We start from the raw sequence: 21,385 nt of genomic DNA, 5'->3' as shown, positions 1-21,385 counted from the left end.
GGAGTGGCTGAAAAGCATGGGTCATTATCATATGGTTGCTGTACAATTCCTCTGTGCTGTATCTGAAACAAAACCAGACAAATAAGTGTGAATTTTTACAGCTCAGAAAAGATCATTTTTCTATTACGACCTAGAGAATTAAATACAGCTATGAGGAGTCAGAGATACTGTTATCTTGTGGGTCATTCCTGAAGAAATCTGCACTGTTCATTCCACTTCAGAATTTTTTTCCCATAACAAACCCGTCGATGCATCGGTGTAATTAACATCCACAAGGCACGAGTCGACCCAAAATACAGATAATTTCCATTAAAACACCGGAAATGTAATTTTGGTTACAAACCCTATGCAGTGATTCCAATTCTTTCTATGCCTGCCAGAGAAGCAAATAATTGTCACTGAAAATTAATCAACACAGGTATGCTGTTAGAACCGGACCGAATAGTAATGCAATTTTGAATCATTAAAAAAATTGATTGCCCTAATTATTATGCAACAGCAGGGCGCAGCATATTTTAATGAGAAATCATAAACTCTACGGTATTTGGTACCGACATGCCATTCATTGAAGTTTTTTTTTAATTCATTTTTTTAAGCTCTGCTTTAGCATTATAGACTGAGCTGCGCAGAAATTAACAGTGGTATAGAGCCAATATTTCAGCCTGATCTTTCTTTCCCTTGCACTCTACCAGAACATCACTGGAGAACAGGTTTAGCCTATAATACTAAAAACAAGTTAACAAGTGCTGGTGAAATAAATGCAATTAAATGTACAGATCTTTAGATATGATATACATACATTGACATGAAATAAGTAATATAGACAATGTACTTGCAAATATAGTCACACACATATATACGTATATATGCTTGTGTACGTCATGTTCTACACATAACGTATTCTACATTACATCATGCAATAAACGATGATAGCGTTCATAAGTTAAGAATTCCCTTTTGCTCCTGTTGGAAGACGTTACTAGTGTAATAAAATGATAGAAGTTGGAATGTTAGACGCTATTTTGCAATTAATTTTTTTCAAAGAAATATCCCATGAATAGGCAAAGTTCTCAGAGATCACGGGTGCTTTCTAAGTACGAAAAAAAAAACAATTAGTAGTTCATCCCGTGTGACATTATGGTAAGACAGACATTAAAAAAAAAATGAAAATACAAAAATATCAGGCATATCGAATAGAAGAGTTGCAAAATAATGAAATTAAGATTAATTCCTGAGAAACAGAGGCCTGAAGAATAATCACAGAAAAACCAAATCGAAATCTCGGGGATTACAAGAGAGAGAAAACGGAGGAGCAAACAAGCCGTGATTTCCAAAACCAGGTAAACCTTCCATTGGGAAACAGTGCCGAAAATAAACTCCGTATTACAGCGATCTACGTTCCTCCAAAGCTGCCCTACAAAGGGGTCTCTATAACTCTATAAACTCCCATCAGATCCCCTTTTCTCCGTCGATATGTCAGCTCCTATCCAATCCCTTTCTTATCCCAAATATAATTTAGTTCTAACACAGGAGGAAGGGCCTCCTCTCCTTCATATTTTCCTCAACACGACGCGAATTTCAGACGGGGTTATGAGGACCGTAAGAGAGCAACATTTAAACTCAATCTCGGCAGAAAGGATGAGATTCGTAGAGGCGGAGAATGGGGTGGCGGCGGCGGCGGTGGTGGTGGTGGCCGTGGGCGGTGGGCGGGTGAGGGGGCCGGGGAGAGGGCTAGATGTTATTTACCAAGGCAGTCTGACGAGGTGGTCTTGTTGCCTTGGTCTTGTGTACTCCTTTAGATGTATCAGCCGAAGACATAAGAGGCTCCCTTGCGTTTTTAGCTTATGTATAGGAATAACATGGGCTAATTTAATCCTACAGCAGGTGTTCACGTTACTATTAATACAAATTGCAGATTGACTTTATTATTAGAGATGACAAATGCTAATATGATTAATATAACCATGTAGCCATATAGATATGGTATTTGACATATGCATAGTGGTTAGCGTCGTGGCATGCCCCTCAGTAGTCGCGGGTTTGCATTTTCTACTGAAATAATAATAATAATACACTTTCATACATATTATTTTTCCCCTTTGTTCTGCAATAACAATACAAGTCCTAGAGTTCTCACTGGCCATTTGGTGTTTTTCCATTTACTAGAATGTTGGTGAATATTGGTTCCAATGGCCTCATGGGATAGGAGGCTCTTCTACCATTTAAGGGGAATTCCGCTCACCAAGATATCTAAAACTCTTTCACTGGGCTTTATTTTCCATTAAGGTATTTGATGTTTGAATCCTAAGCCATTAGCACTTCCTAGAGTACTAAGTGTCCATAATGCGCTTCTTTGTGCTCTTATATTCAGGTACCTTGAAATGTCTGGAAAAAAAGCACAATAGTCCCTGGCAGATTAACACTTAAGTTACTGAGTCACAGCCTACCTTTAAAGCTCCTTTATGATTCGTTGGTATTAAGGCCATTCCTTTCCAACACCTCTTTCCCGTCATGTAATATGTGTCTTTCTTTTTTATTTTTTTATTTTTTTTTTATTTATTTATTTTTTTTTTTTTTTAGGTATTTCTAACCTTTACTTCCTTTACCATACATACTCTATTCTCTTTTCACCATCCAATCTTTCTCAATTTTTCGCCATGACCGAACTATATTAAAACATTCTGAGGTGTTCTTTCCCATACATTACCCTCTACAAAACAGCACTTCTGTGCATCTCTTACAGTTCTCATCCTGTCAGTTCGTCTTTAACCACATATAGTACTACAGAAGTATTTCATTATTTCATCTTGTTTAAATTCATTTGCCTTTTTGAGTTATGCATCTACGTAAGTTTCTTTGTTGTTCTAACTTTGCTTGTTATTGATACTGTTAATTTTATTTAAGATTTCATTTGTAAATTCCAAAACAGGAGCAACATGGATATTAAACTTTACTCTAATATAATCTTTATTATATTTCTTTATCGATACTTTCTTCTTCATCAAAACCTGAAGTTTTATATTTCATTTACGAGGATGAAAGTAATCCACTATCTTTTCTTTTATAGACAAAGACAAAGGAAAGTCATATTTCTCCTTTGTTCTGAAGGTGCACCTTTATGAAGCTATTAAAACTAATATTACCCATTATTTCTAATAACCTAAAGATTTCTCTGACGTGTTATATCAGCCGTTCTCCTCATCAATAAATATACTTCCCACCGAATAGCAATTTATTTTCATGTTGAGACTGATTGATTGGTTTATGCAATTTGGCGGCGTTACAACTGTAAGAAGTAAATAAAAGGAAACTGACTGAGGCTTGTTACCTGCGCCTGGATGCTGTTTCCAACAGCCTTATTATAAAGGCTGAAAATTTGAAAAGTATGACTAAGAGAGAGAGAGAGAGAGAGAGAGAGAGAGAGAGAGAGAGAGAGAGAGAGAGAGAGAGAGAGAGAGAGAGAGAGAGAGAGAGAGAGAGAGGATTATGTGCTCGTGCCTTCAACGTCCATAATAAAAACAATCTTTAATGAGAGTCATGTTCAGATATGTAGCCCGAAAACTATCATTATCAAATGCTTGTTCATGAGACCGGCAACCTTCATTCGACATGGAATCAGCAGAATGTTTTCATGATTATGGAGGTCGAACATTTATTTTCTTCTGAAAAGAGGGATGCAGGGATAAAAACGACATAAACACGGTCATACAAGCAGGACTTTCCACAGCCAGAACTTCCATTTCCATATACATATAATTCAACGATTCTTACTATCTCTTTTACGGTTTTTAGTAAACGTGAAATTCGACTGTGAATTATAAAACATTTTAAAAAATTTTAAAATGAAACTAAGAAATTCTAACGGACTTTAAAAGCAAAGTTATATTCTTTTTCCTAAATAGAATAAGATAGTACTAAAGATGCCAAATTATTGTTACTCTCCATTATTTTGCGCCCTCAAAGCAACATTAATTCTCAGTTTCAAAGCAACATTATTTCTCAGTTTCAAAGCATCAGTATTTCGTGTTTTCAAAGCATAACTTAATATTCGTGTCAAAGAAAACAGAACTATAAACAATCTAACTCTCGATTTTTCACTCACACAGACACACTCACACTACATACACACACACAGACACACACTACATACGCACACACATACATATAATATACATATATATATATATAGTTGTGATAGGTGATCTAAATATAAAGGTATTTAACTTTCCCACTGAACAACTTCTCTTTTATCCGAAACTTCTCGCTGATCTTCAGATGGGGTCCATGGTATACATACGCTTCCAGGAGTCAATGAGACTCGACAGTCTTTGGAAACCTGTCTGGAACGGGGCTTGGTTACTGGAAATATATAGCTTCAAGCGATTAACATCATAAGAAAAATTGAGATTGAGAAAAAGGTGAAACCAGCATTTCCTGAATTATGTGTTAACACAGAGTAGATAGATGCAATACCGAGAAGAGGAGTGACAGGAGATAGATCTCATCATTATTCAGTTTCATTGACAGTTAAAAGGGATATACACCTAAGGTGGAAAGAAAGGGGGTGAAAATGTATCAGTAAATATAATTAAGAGAAGTGAAACAGTAAAATTCTATCTATAAGTGCAATTAGGGCGAGTGAGTTTGATGAAATGGAAGTAAGAAAGACATATGAAGAAAAAATAGATCACATGGAGGTAAAAGAGGTAGTCGAACAGTAAGTAAAATTCCAATATGTGGTAATGCAGACAACAGGGAGAACCTGAAAGCGTAGGAGGGTAGGAAGTCAATAAAAAACAGTACATGGAGGGGAATGAGTAAGTGGAAACTTTACAGAAGGAAGAGAAAATGACATTAGCTAAAGGGAAATACAGATTAGGGTAGGCAAGAAAGACGTTAAAGCTAAATATAAAGAAAGTCATTGAAAATGAAAAAGATAAAGAAGATGAGCAAGAACTTTCGGATAAAAAAAGATGTTCTATGGGAAAGTTCAACGCGGAGGCAATCGGACATAACCGGCGTAAAAACTGAAGTAGTCTGTCTGCCTGGTGACGGAAATCAGTTTTTCAAGAAAGAACTGAAATGAAGAATGAAATTACTATGAAAACATAACACGTACTACAAAGGGACGGATGGCGCTGCCGTCGTTTATAACAATGAATGTCGCATGTATAATTGCATCTGTAAGGCCACTCCTACATATGCCAGTTTCCCGGACCCTATTGTTGCCTCGTAAGGACCTGTTTTCTCAGCTACGTTTATCTCCCTTTTTTATCAAGGCCTTTCTCCAGAAGGCATCTGGCCTACCTATTCATATGCAGATAATTCTTTTCTCCTCGGCCTTCCTCTTAAGCTGGTTCTAGGTCTACCTTCGCCTTATTCTATACTGATACTGCTAATCTATTTACAGTACATCTATCCTAGAAAGACTGACAAAGGCACAATTTAATGATTTTAATATTCTTACTTTTAACTTCTGATTCTGTTAAATAATTCTATACTGGACTCCTTGGTACTTAGTAACGAAAAACTTAACGGCCTTCCAAAATGAGAGCACGCGATTCAACTAATGCAATTTTTCTTGCAGTCATCCTCTCCAAGGCAAGCTGAATGAAGTGGTTTCTGGCCGTAACAGAGATCTAAGGAGAAACAATAAACCTTTGGGGTATAGGATGAACTCTAGCAAATTTAATGTAACTAACGACCCTAATGTGTATTTTATAAAGCAAATCCTGGTATTAGCTTCAATGTAGATATCTTTTCTTAGCAAATAAAAAGGCTTAAGCCCCACTGCTTTGTTATTAATACTGCATACTTCTAAATTTGTGTTCCATTGTAAAAATACTGTCCTCCTACCATAGAAGTCAAAACAATCTAGTAATATCTATCTTTTGTAAAAACAAAAATGCTCATTTTTTGTTCCCAGTTGTAGTTATATTACAATTCTACACCCTCATCGGATGATTTCTTTTGTTATCAACCATACGCTTTATTTAAGCGAGGAATGGGTTGAACCATTTTCCGTGTTTAGCAATAGAACCTATCACGGTTTATCTATTATCCTTTGGACCAAAACTCCCTACCGACACATCTTCACTGACAAGTAATCTAACACAAAAATCCCACTTGAGATTTCCATCAGAAATGAAATATTGACAAATCTGTGAAAAGCACTGCTTCATAAATGTCACAAGATGAATACGTTACTATTCATGGTTACAGCAATAAATAACAACCCATGCTTTACACAAAAATTCAGTCATGCTCATTTGCAATACTTCGCCGGTAAATGAAATATTCTCATGACAACCTGGGAGGAAATGTACTTTGGGTCCGTTTGTTTATATGAAACCAGATGGATTTTGAGACATCTTCGCATGCATATATAGTATGTATTCTTTCTGTATTTACACCGATAAACACAACACACACACAGGCACACTACACACACACACACACACACATATATATATAATATATATATATAGATATATTATATTATATCATATATATATACATATATATATATATATATACATACATCATACATACATACATCATACATACTACATACATACATACATACATACATACATACATACATACATACATACTGAAAGGAAAAAACATACGCCACACAAGAATAGGTTATGCTTCAGCAATTGACACGAGGAATTAAAAATGCAATATTCTGTTTTCTTTGAAGAGCACATGTCAAGGAGACAGTCAGCCTGATGGCCTTTTCCAGCTCATAACTCATCAGGCAATTCATAACAAAGGTTTGATAAGCTCTAACCATCGTACAAACACACACACACACACACACACAAAATGTTTTCATCTCGTTTTTTTCGTTGTTTCATTAATATCCAACCAGCCACCAGACCAGAACATGAACTGGAATTTAAATTTAACACCGGGGAACAAACACCCAGCGACAATGATTAATGATGCCATATGCAGCAAAAAAGTATATTTTGCCCCAAAAATGGTGAGGCTAAAGAGTACACACATACGCAGATTATATGTATGTGCTTATCATATATATATATATATATAATATATATATATCTATATATACTATATTATATATAGATATATATATATATATATCATGTACATATATATAGTATATATTAATAAAAACATATATATATACACATATATGTGTATATATACATTTGTATATATATATATATATATATATATATATATTTATATATATATATGTATATATATATTATATATATGTGTGTGTATAACTATATGTATATGTATACTAGACACATATATATAGTATATATATACAATATGTAAATGTATATATATATATATATATAATATATATATATATATATATATACACACACACACACGCAACATTTCTATCCAAAGTACGCCCACATTCACCTTTCATTTGAATATGTACTCCATAATGGAGTGCATGCAAAACAAGCAAAACAAACCCTCGACACAACACGCAGCCGACTCCACAAAGGAGAACGAAAACAAGCACATCCCTTGCGTGCAGAACTGGTTTATATAGAGATGATAACTTCGGCCTTACTGACTGACTGCATATACTACAGTAGGATCGGACTCGTTCATCGGCCAAACTATGCAGCGGACAACCGTCACGCCCTGCCGCTTAGCAATGACCCACAAACCTCAAAACAATTCAACGTACGTAGTTTCTTGGCAAAATCTGATATCGGTCGTGGAAAGTAAAACTCACTGAACATATAAGTTGAGCACGAAAGTGGTTGAGTGTCAAAACTGAATAAAAAAGGAGATTAAGCTAACATATGTATCATCAACGCCACAAACTTGTTTATCCAAGACAGTTTTCTGCCGCCTCGCATGAGCCGGTGAACACTCCCAAGGTTAAGTGAAGGACACCCTCGGGCGGGCACATGCCAACCTACGCCCCTTTTTAGCTCCTTCGGCTGCTCTCCCGAGCTCCACCTACCTACCTACCTCTTCCAAACCGGTAGTCCTCACGACTTCCTCCTCGGGAGCTTCCTTGTATCCCTTCGAGAACGAAATATTTTGCATTTTGTCGCAATGGCAAGTCTGGTCATTTTCAAGAATATGAAAAATTACATATTTCAAATGCAACGTTCACGGCAACAAATCTAAATATATTACGCATTACTCAATCGTATGTTAATATATACAAAATATATTTGCCACCCTCATCTAGATAAACTTATATTTTATTTATTTATTTATTTTTTATTTTTTTATTTTTTTTTTTATAGCTGCAGTAACCTTTGCTCTTGTGACTGCCTCAAAGTTATTGGACGGGGTTATCACGACAAGCCGTTTACTGATTGGACACGAAAAGCCAATATAAGGAACATTTTGTAAAAGAAATTTTATTTGATTGTTGCACTACAAAATTCAGATTAATTTTGTGTAAACAGATTATGAAAACTTTTATTTCACGTTAAAAAGTTTTCATATGACGAAAAAATACATCTAGTATATATTATTATTATTATTATTATTATTATTATTATTATTATTATTATTATTATTATTAAGAATGATCTTTTATAATCAATGTCATTATAATCACCGTTATTATCAATATTAATTAGCTTATCTGCATGCTAAAGCACTACAATTAAGTAAACACATTTATTCTTATGGTAATATACTTGTGCACTTCCATATAAGTGAACGGATATACACACATGATACACAAAAGATTAGTAAAAGCGTGCTGAGGCAATGAAAAGTAATATACTAAAAACATAAATAATCAAAATATGAGGCAAACTAGTTCTGTAAACGTTTTACGATTCAACAAATACAATATGATATGAATAAAACAGTGAATGTGTGCTGTGGCTTTTCTGACTATACCCAAGCAGAGTAAACGGTTGCTGTATATATCTTTACTTCTACGGAAACACAAACGTGCATATATATATATATTTATATTATATATATATATATATATATATATATATATATATATATATATGGAGTAGCAGCTACTACATTTCACATTTATAAAGAAATAAATGCAAAACCAACCGCATCATCTTCATACTATACAAACGGAAATGTCCTAATACACTACCTTGTGGAACACCATACTTGATAAACTTGAAAACAAAAACCACTGGCGATGGTCATTAAAAAACTCTAAATGAAATGAAATACATATCTCCCAATTCCTAGGCAATAAAGAGTATATCCAAGAGCTGAAAGATAAGCCAAGTAGTATGCAGAAATAATCACTTGAAACAAATCTGGAAATGTAGTTATGGTAATGGAAGTCTTGGATATATCTACTGTAGTTAGATCTAAAAATGCATAAAAAGTACTCAGCTGTTTTTGCCAATCGTACAATGATAAGGGATTAAATATCTACTTTTTATAAAGGATTATGATATAGATATATATATATATATAGTATATATATATATATATATATATATATATATATATATGTACGAGTATATATTATATATATATTATATATTATATATATATATATATATATATATATATATATATATATAAATATATATATATATATATATATATATATATATATTGCAAACCTAAAGGGCATCGGATAAATAGAAACAGAACTGCAAGATCGACAATCAACGGTTCACGACCCTATGGAAAAGTCAAGGAAGACTGATCCCAGACCTGCAGCAACGTCGAGCACCTTACAACAGACTTGAGACCTTTGAAATGTGAATAGCTTGATAAAACGATAAAACCTCGAAATTACTGCTAACCCTCCAACTTGTTAATGACTTCACACATGGTGGAACAATGTACTGCTATGTTTCACACTGTTCATCTTCACTGACTTTGATATGAATGATTTCGGTAATTACCGACACAGAGCTTTGATACTGAAAATACTGAAGAGCTATTATGGGGGAACAAAGGTTCCGAACATCACCTATTCAGACCAGCTGCTCTTTAGCCCTTTACAATAAAAGTTGATACTCTGCTCTTGCAAAATAGATCTTGTGCAGCTAGGTCAAGAATTTTCATCTGTCTGATATATCAGTATTCTTAACAAATCAAGGATAAAATAATAGAAAACTTCATGTTTATCTATACTGAAATAATAAAAATAACACTAATATTTATGATTCTTATTGAATGCAGCAACTGTACGTATTAACTAACTTCACTTTCGGGATTATTGAAAGTTAGAATAGAAGGTAAAAGCAGCAAAATGGCCAAAATTTTCATAAACTTTTTACCCCATAAGTTTGTCACTTTGGAACTCTCTTTCAAAGTAAAGGAAAACTCACAATAAAGCCTAATGATTTAGAATAAAAGCTATCTCGGTATGCTTCGATTAATTCTAAAAGAATTAACCAAAAAATCAAATGAAAATGCAGATTCTTTTCGGAAACTCCAGTACAAAACAGTGGAAAAGCCAATTTTGGATACGAGCCTCAATTCTTCTGCTTTTTATCCTCTCTCTCTTCTCTCTCTCCTCTCTCTCTCGCTCTCTCTCTTTTACAAAAGCAAGCCTATTTTTCATGCTGAGAAGATAAACCCTAAAATAGTTTGCAAGTCATATCTAAATTCAGAATCTGCATTTTTTTTTTACTTCTGAATTTCTTATATTCATGTAGAGGTCCTACCTTTTGTCCCTGAATTTTGGATGGTTCCAATCTTCCTTCCTAGAATATCAGATTATTCTCATGTCGAATCCTACCGTCTATCACATTATTTTCTCGCAATCCTGAAATTTCCAGCGTAACCCTTTGCATCCCGAGATCCAATACACAATTACGCTAGTTCCTTTACCTTCATGGTTTATCATATTTTGACATTATTTCACGACAAACCAGTGGAACAAACTAGGAATTTAACCACGTGGCCTATATCGTTGCCAGACGCACGATTATAGCTAACTTTAACCTTGAATAAAATCAAAACTACTGAGGCTAGAGGCCCGCAATTTGGTACGTTTGATGATTAGAGGGTGGATGATCAACGTCCCAATTTGCAGCCCTCTAGCCTCAGTAGGTTTTAAGATCTAAGGGCGAACAGAAAAAGAGCTGACGGACAGACAAAACCGCCACAATATTTTTCTTTTACAGAAAACTAAAAGCAAATGTAGGCTGAACATGACAAGAGGATGAAGGAAGTAGTAGATTTAATAAAACTAAATACTGAGGGTACAAATAAAAGGCGAAAGGAGACAGAAGTTGATCTGGGAATGAAGGAAACGGCCGGAGGAAACGAGCGAGGCTCTTATCCCCTACCGCCAGTCCGCCAGCTATGATTTAATTCCGATACCGTCCATCATGCCTATGTGACTCGGACACAAATATTCCACATATTTCACTGTTTCCTAATGTAGGCTACCTCCTTTTTTTTTTTCTTATTTCCCCTCTCTCTACTTTGGTGTAAGTGTAGTATTGCTCATTACTGTGCATGCTGGGATAATCCTGTTCTTTTCTTCTATGGACACAATTAAATTTTATAGTCATGTTTTAGGGATACTTATTCATCTTCGATATAACCTTTGCCTGAGCTAAGTTTTGACAATTCAATGCTGAGGAGGGTTTAGAAATTCAGTTTTGTCATAATGCACATGAGGTATACAAAACCAAATACCAATTTTGGTCTATGTGGCATTTTACTTTCAACTGCTATTGTGTACTTTTTACCAGTCCGTAAATTCGAGTAGTTTATTCGTATTATTACTACTTATTATTAGTTTATACAATATTTTGATAACGTTTAAATTTTTCAGTTAACACCCCTTTAGTAATTCCATAACACCATCCTGGAATTTTAACACATCTTCCGGGTACTTCTTCGATTAGTTATCTTTTTTTTTCTCTCATAAACCCTCCTTGCTTATTACCTATACAGTTATATTTTCACCATTTCATCTCCAATTTCAACCGCTGTTCAACCAAATAATAATCAGATGTACCTTCAGTCACTTCTCTCCTCACCATTACAGATAATAACTTGCTTTTACATCCTCTCTGAATTAACACATTACAAAACCTTTTCCTCCCCATTATTATAATCTATTAATATTATTATTGTTATCATTAAATTCTTACTACTAATGCTAATATCTCAATACCTCAACAGTAACTATATTCCTACTACTAATACCAATACCCCCAACAGTACCTATAAACAGTGAAGGTAAAATATCATTAACAGGAATACCCACTGAATACCAGACTCTAAAGTTTTTCACTCCAGAATATGTTTTTTTTTTTTTTTTTTTTTTTTTTTTTTTTTTCATACTATAAATTAAACGTTTCTTTTTCAGGCACTTTAGCTGAAGGTGCTGCATTTTCAGCACAATGACGTCACAAGTTCACAGACGATGATTGCAGCCAACAAGTTAATAGCACCTGTCAAGACCTGTGAAACTTTCCTTTAAAAAACTCGTCCAAATTTTACCAGGGTATAATGAATCAACTTTAAAAAAAAAAAAAAAAAAAAAAAAAAGTCGGTCTCCAATTAGGATGGTTAAAACACTTACAATCTAGCCCAGAATAATTTTAGATAAGTTTCTGAATTGGCTAATTTTCTAGAATAATCTTGGAACGAGTTAACGAAATGGATAATCATGAAATAGACAAGTTTCTGTTTTGTCTATTCCTCGCACCACATATCAGAACAAAAGAATTATAGTTCTTCTTAATTAAATATAGGGTTTAATAAAAATAACGGACCATTTTGAACGAATGGTGCGATGGTTGTATAATAATTAGAAAAGAAAGCATAGTAAAAATTAAAAGAAATAAAAATAAAAAGATATGCAGCAAAATACCGAATATATTAAGCATGAGAAGTTACGTTGCGATATAACTTGAAAGAAAAAAAAATATATACCATTATATTGACAGCAGTTCGGTTTCTAAAACACGTGAACAAACAACAAGTACCTGATTTCAATATTGTAAAAATACTTCGAAAATATAATGTGGTTAGCTGTAAAGTTAAGCAGGAAGCAAGGTAAATTGTTGCCAAAATACCAAGTTTTCAAGAAAAATATTTAACTTACTCTGCAGCAAAGTCAAATAGCTTAAAAGTTATGTCAGCCTGGAATGGTTTTCGGGGAACTGAGTACTTGAAGAGATGCTGAGAAAACAACAATTTGTTTTGACTGCAGGCTTCCAGACCGCTATAATTACGTTATCATCTACTATTTTCACGATTACACATTCTTATGAAACAAAGCAGACCCACAAATTTTCACAGGAAGCTTCAAGAGAAAATAAATAAATGAATCACGCAAATCGTCGTTGATTGACCCATGTGAAAGGCCATGAATAAACCAAGAAAGATTTTATACTTTTTTAGCTAAATTACGCTTTCTTTCTTTAAAAGGATAAGTAGTCAAGATTACATGGCTAATTAACTAACCTACGTCTGTCCCTGCTATAGATGCTGATCTGAACTTTGGATAAATGACTCTCGGTGGACAAGAATTGGATAGCTCTGTTGAGAGGTATAGTCATAGAGGGGAAACGCGTTTCGAAATTTCTTAGGATTACTCTCAATAATTCAAATTAATTACTGTTTTAAATACCCCAATGGGTCAAGGATATGAAAGAAAGATCACGCAAAACAATACAATCATAAAGCTATAAAAGTTATGCCAAAGCTTGGGACTTCAGGATGATTAGGCCCACTGCTGTTGAAGCACCCGGCAGTTTGTTGTACCCTGAGATTCCCGAAAATTCTTGGCATGATTAGAACTCTATTAAGAATACTTGGGAAAGAGCATTCAAAGCTGATGTCGTCTAAAATATTGTATTTTCTGCAGACTTTTGATAGTGACCTGCTAATTTCATTCTAAAATTGTTCCCAGTAAAACATTATAATAAATAAGAAGTTCAAGGTGACATTCAGTCTTGATGATGATTGCGTAAACATCCCATATTCTGCAAATTTGCTCCCAGCATTTCGAAATTAAAGTACAAACAGAAAGCATAATTGAAATTAAGAAAGAAAATAAATCATCCCACAGAATCTTAAGAATTATAAAAACAAAATTAATTTCGGATTCTGACGGGCTGTGGTTTCAAGTCAAGAAGAATTAGAACACAACAGCGCTTCGAGAAATGTAGTTGTGACTCGGCATGAAATGCCGCATTACAAATCAGCGTTTATCGCCGGAAAATTGTATCAGATGCCCTAATGAGAGTAATTAGCGAAGCTTCTTTCCTGTGAAAACAACCGTATGGTCCATTAGGGTTGATAATTGTTTTGAAAAGCAATTATACAGAGCTCATTTTGGGAATTTACGGACCACGCCATTCTGCTATTATCGCATCAACGACCCATTAATTTACATAGTTCACGATATATGGAGGCATATTTTAAAGTAGGCCCTCCTCCCCGGGCCCTTAAGTAACTCGAAACTTTTCGGGACTTGTCCCATCTAAGATTGTTTTGTCATTTTAGTTATTTCTATTTAGGGGCATTCTTCCCTTTCAAAAAGGAGGGCATTTTAGTTTCCATGATTTTAGTTTATTCCATGCTTGTTCTCTGTGATTTATTACAAGCTTACTTGTTTATCTTTCTATCAAACATCCTGATAGAATCAAGTTCAATTCGATTTTGCTGTAAAGTTTAAAAAATATTTTCATTTAGATTTCTCTGTAATTTGCCCTTTTACTTCATTACCTTTCTATCAAACATCCTGCTAGAAGCAATTACTTTGTATTGTGTGGCAATGTTCCATAAAAATGTCTTTCTTTTTTTAATCAATATAAAAACCGTGGAACTGTTTTGCAGTGACACCGGCCTTTATAAACTGCAGTTCTTGCAGGAACGATACTTTAAATTACACAAGAGGGATAACAAATGCATGTCGAATAAGGCATTATCCTGGTTATAAAAGCCGCCGAATTTCACGGCCTGTAGTAAAATAATAATAATAATAATAATAATAATAATAATAATAATAATAATAACAGATGTCGTGGCAGAAGCCCTTCTCGGACAGCGTTGTTAAGATGTCTTCTCCATTTCCCTTAAAATCTTTTTTCTTCTGCAGGTAGATTACTCAGTAACTATTCAAAGGACAAGAACAGCAAGTAAAAAAACATATAAATGCGCAAAAGTTACTTCGGCGCAATCGAGTTTTCTGACACCGTTTAATGTTGTATGGAACTCTCAGCCGCGGGCCATGAAACTCTCAGCCGCGGGCCATGAAACTCTCAGCCGCGGCCCATGGAACTTTCCGCCACGGCCCGGTGGTTGCCTGTGCTGTTGCTGACACACGATCATGGCTATATTTAACCTTAACTAAAACCAAAACTTCTGAGGCTAGATGGATGCAATTTGGTATGTTTGATGATCGGAGGGTGGATGATCCACATACGAATTTGCAGCCCTCTAGCCTCAGTAGTTTTTAAGGTCCGGAAATACAAATAGCCATTTCTATAGTTTTCTTTTACGGAGAGCTAAAAAATAAAAATAACAATCAGGCAATCCCTCCACTAATTCTTCATAATCTTCATATTGTGTTTAGGTGCGACAAAATGTGATTCGATTCGTGAACAGTCGCCATCAATATAGATTATGATTTTATCAGTATATAAATTTTTATTTGTTTCCAACGGCACACATTATCATACTCACAACAACAACAAGGACATATATCACACAAAGATGAGTGAGACAGCGACGGCGGTTTACCTATGGGACAGGCGGCGCGCCAGACAAACAAGGTCAAGACTTTGAAGAACGCTTGGCTGTCCGTTGTCGCTGATTAGGGCAGTCTTATGTAAATTGCTGGATGACTCTTCAATTCCACAGGATATGGGTCTTCTAAGACCGCGACTAAGACGATGATCGTCCCTTTAGAAATCAGCGCGGGATGCCCAGGAATTCAAAAACATTACCCGATTGGTAAACGGTTCTTCCCTCCAGAAATATCTACTACAACCCCCGATTTTCTACTTTTATATTAAAGACTCCATGTACAGAGACATAACAATATTCAGCTTTATTAGCGTCAATGAAGAACCATGACCGACCTCCACCTCCTCCTCCTCCTCCTCCTCGCCAAATTTTCACCGGCTCAAAAACTCCTTCGGTGATTTGGTTAACTGATGTTTTCTGTCTGTTAAAGTGTGAAGGGGGAGTCTCCTCTCTGCTGGAGTTCGCAGCGGGCGGTAGGAATATGAGGAGATTGGATGATGAGAAGAGAGGAAGGGAGCTATGGTGGAGGAGTCCCTGGCAGATGGTGCATAACAGGTTTCGTTGTTAGAAGGGATAAGAGATATGGGTGTTTGTTAGGCTTCCCTTAAGGCGATTTAGGATCCCATTTCTTGTCATTCAGACGTGGATTTGGTAATCCGGGAACTGGAAATTCTAGGGAGCGTCAGTCAAAATCTCTTCGCGCGGGGGATACCGGAAATCTAGTTTAGACACTGAATACGAGGAAGAGAGGCGGCGAGGGGAAAACTCGTCACAATATTATATATAGGAAAAAATCTCACGATTCCAGAGCGACTGAAATTCTAAGAAAAATGAAAAGGACAGGCAAAAAGATAAAAAGTGCGAATTATTATTTTTTGATGGTATTTAACTTACATAAAATAAAAGTTCAAGGTGCCTCTGCAGACAGGAAGACATCCAGTAGAAGCATACGGATAGGCTGATCATTACAGACCATTCAGTCCTGGGTGAACACCGACAAAGATAAATAGACTGTGATCACCGGTGCAGTTTTTTTTTTTTTTTAATCACAAGCCATATTCAAGGTCGTACATTTTTTTTAATCAAAAGCCATTTTCAAAGTCGTGCATTCTTTTTTAAATAAAAACCATATACAAGGTCCTTACAAGGACTTAATCCCTCCAAGAATTTGATGTACATTCACATAACTTCTACCATATGGAGAAATTTGTTGAATGAACCAAATGAAATGCACGCAACACGGATTCTTTCAATTTTACGTTATACAAACATGTTAATATGTAATGAAGGACTACAATTACTATCATGAGGCCGTATCCAGGAAGCTTAACACCTGTCTTTAAGAGAACTAAAAAGCTACTGTCCACTTCCCCATTAATTAATATAATCACATATCAGGAGGGATTGAAGATTAATGATATGAACATTCACTTGGAACTAGTTTTACCAATAGAAAATATTAAGCACATCTATTCCTAGAATTAACCGAATACTTATGGCAACAAAAACTGCACTTGAGAATACCTTACAATAGTATACGAAGAGATTTACACCATAAAAACGATCTTGGTATGTGTGTGAAGACAAGAATTACAAAAATAACGATGGAAAACTGAGACCGAGGCAAACAAAATGTTTATTTACACCTCAAATTACTAACATTTACTAAAAGATACAAGGCGTGATCCGACCTCCAGCTTACTCGAGGCGCGTGCTAAAATCTACAGTCAAATAGCTCGTTGTTTCACCAACGAAAATTAAAATAAATAAGCTACATTTTATTAGCAGTAAATTTTTTGTACTGTTTAACATGAACATTCTTTATTTTTCAACGCGAAACACATTTTTCAGACCTTTCCATGCTTTCCTACCCACCCCAACAATAACAACAAAGTATTTTGTAGGCTTACTCTCCGAGTAAGCTTCTTTTTTTTTTTTTTTTTTTTTTTTTTTTTTTTTTTTGTTTTTTTTTTTTTTTTTTTTTTTTTTTTTTTTTTTTTTACTGGAATAGCCGTCAAGAGAAGCGAATAATCCTAATGCTAATAGTAAAGATAAATCTGAATGCTTACTTTAGTGTGAGTTTAAAAGACTCGCAGCGTTTTGGCTACTTGGAAATGTTTGTATTTTTCATAAGAGAGAAAAAGTTGCTTAATCAGATTCCTAAGGGCATTACCAAAGCATAAAAGAAACCATTCCCAGAAATGGAGTAAATTGTAAATTAGGCTTAAATCTGGACGAACATCAGGGGATTACAGCATTCTGCTGCTCACCTTCACAGCACTCGAACTGCCTTATTATTATTATTATTATTATTATTATTATTATTATTATTATTATTATTATTATTATTATTATTATTATTATTATTATTATTATTTTATCATTTATTATTATTATTCAGTAGATGAAACCTACTGATATGGAACAAGCCCAAAGGGGCCACTGACTTGAAATTCAAGCGTCCAAAGAATATAAGGTGTTTATTAAGAAGAAGTAAGAGGAAGTCAGGGTATATACAGAAATAAGAGATCATATAAATAAAAATAAAACATTAAATCAAAATCAAATGGATAAGACCTCGATTGACACTTCTGTACGATCACAGAATTTTGCCTCATAAAAGTCATAAAGAAGTTACGTGCCAAAGGGAAAATTGCCGTTGTACTTATTAAATTAATTTACAAAGAACTGTGAGATTAAAAATATTGATCCCGATCTTATATGCACGGATGCTAACCAAGAATTACAGAGAGTAATATTGAAAGCATCTAAAGATCAAACAAACACCAAGAGAGAGCAAAAAATGTGACGAGCATTAACGCAAGGAATTAATACATAAAACATAGAAACTTTCTCTCTCTCTCTCTCTCTCTCTCTCTCTCTCTCTGTAAGCAAAAGCATTTTGAAGATCTGGAACACCATAAATCAAATTCTCGGTAATAAGCAGGAAAAAGTCAAATGTTTACAGAATTACTTGTGGCAATAATAAATAAAAATAAAAATCAGGATAATCATAAAGTATGATACACAACTTTATAAAACGAAATAGTATTGGAATTATAACTACCTGCAAGTGTAGATCATTTGACTACATATTACTAATTACCAAAATTACCAAAGGCTCTGAGCAAGTTTTTTGGCATAATAACTGACAAAGAAAATATCATATATATATATATATATTTATATATTATATATATATATATGTATAAGATATATATATATCTATATATATATCTATAATATCTATCTATATATATATATATATATATATAATATATATATATATATAATATATATAGATATAGATATATATGGATATATTATATATATATATATATATATATATTTTATATATAATATATATATATATATATATATATATATACATATATTATATTTATTATACATATATATATAATATATATACTAAATATAATATATAATATATATATATATATATATATATATATATATATATAAACTATATATATAATTTATATATATGTGTGTGTGTGTGTGTGTGTGTGTGTGTGTGTGTGTGTGTGTGTGTGAAACCTCTAATGCTTCAACTCGAAAAGTGAAAAAGGAGCAACAAAATGAACTTATTAATCAAATTGTGTAAAATGTTTCATAAAACAACATTTTGACCTTCTTTGTGAAGAAGTGATCTCTCCCCTCCTGGATGTCTTCCAAAAAACAAAAGAACGCGTGGTTTACAAATCACCCAAGACGCCATTGGGCACTGGATTTTGCGCTGGCAAACGTATCCACATTTTAAATTATGCTGATACAAGGAAATATAATTTACTTCAGGGCGAAAAATATCGCTGGCAAACATATTCATTTCCTAATATACTTCCAAAGATGGCACTGGAGTAATAGCACACGCCTAAGGAATTCTCATTACTTATCAGCATACAAAAAGAATTGAGGACATCTTAGTATTATTTATTAAAAGACAACATTAAGACTGTGGGAAAATAACTCAACTTTATGGAAGTCTAGGTTCAAATGGTATCCTTCCTTTAATTGCTTGTTTTGACAGCTGTTGAGTACCTATCTCACAAGTTCTTGTTCTTTTTGTGCGTTACCTACTCAAGTCCATCTTGCACTTACAGAATGGCAAAGTAATTGAATAGCAAAATGTGGGAATTTTAAACTCATGCCCAGCCAATTGCTACACAATTTCTGCACCTTCCGTCTCATTTAGATATTTTGATCTTCTAGTGGTAAACTATGCACAGTCTGGGTTCCGAATTAACCTGGGTTTGTGTGATTCATAGCTTTCCTTTTCCAGTGTTGATGTATAAACCAATTTATTTTACTCTGGTGATGAATTTTTCATTATTTGCCTTAACTTCAGCGTGCTTTCGACCGTGTCAAGGTCATTAGTCTTATTTTTTCAAAACTGAAGGAAACTTCCTTAGTATTGTTCTTGAATTTTCAACTTCTAAGTTCTTTATATAAGGTGATGGCGCTATAATGGCTAGGAGAATTTAATCTCTGGAATTCACAAAGGCAGTGTTCTTTGCCCACTGCTGTAAAATATCTTAATTTATATACACAATGCGCGGTTTGGCCATGCAAACTAAAGCCAGAGTTCATGTTATCAAAAGGATACTTAAATATTAACCTGCGAGAGACTGACGGCACCAGGAATAACAACACAGAGGTGAATGGATTTCACTTGTTGCAGTTTACGTCTCTATGTTTTACATGTTGGTGAAAAAATGTAGGGCCTTTATCGTGTATTTTTTATGAAGTTCAGTTTGCAAGGTGAATGCATTAAACATAGAAGGGTAACGTGTCACTGCCTTGTATTTGATAAAGTTCACTTAAAGTGCAAAAGCATTATATACATCAGTCACGAACTATCACAGAGACTTTTTGTTCTGAACTTAAAACTGATATGGGATTGTAGTGTACAACAAATGGAAAACTGAACTGAATATAGATTTAGGCCAAAGGCCAAGCACTGGGACCAATGAGATCATTCTTCAGCGCGGAAACAAAAACTGACAATCAAAGTTTAAAGGGGTAACAGGAGGAACACCTACCAGTTGCACTATGAATCAATTGTAAGGAGAGGGTAGAGAATAAGATGGAAGGGAGAGAATAGGAAAGGAGTTGCAGTAAAAGGTGACCTTAAACAGTAAATTCCCCAAGCGAAGAACATTTTTCTTTCGTTTCCGTGAGTGTAATGTCAACAAATAAAATGTTCCGACACGCTCGCTTTTTCCGATCATTTTCATAGGACGACAAGACAGTATATGCATTAAGTGCTGAATATCTACCATTATATGCAATATATGTAAATAAGGTTTTGCCAAAACTTTATTTATACATAGCATCACGTTTTATGTACTTCGTGATTAAGTTATTTATTATTCATGTATAATATATATATATATATATATACATATATATATATATATATTATATATATATCTATATATATATATATATATATAATATATATATAATATATAATATAAACTATATATATATATATATATATGGTATATATATATATATATACATATATATATATATATATATATATATATATATATATACACACACACATATATATATATATATATATTATATATAATATATAGCATATATATATATATATTATATGTATTTATGTAGTAATATTGTATGATGTATGTATAGATATATATATATATAT

This window comes from Macrobrachium nipponense, chromosome 19 (assembly GCF_015104395.2).
Source record: "Macrobrachium nipponense isolate FS-2020 chromosome 19, ASM1510439v2, whole genome shotgun sequence".
Lineage (NCBI taxonomy): Eukaryota > Metazoa > Arthropoda > Malacostraca > Decapoda > Palaemonidae > Macrobrachium > Macrobrachium nipponense.
The sequence above is the reverse complement of the archived record's forward strand: the minus strand, read 5'-3'. Positions refer to the sequence as shown.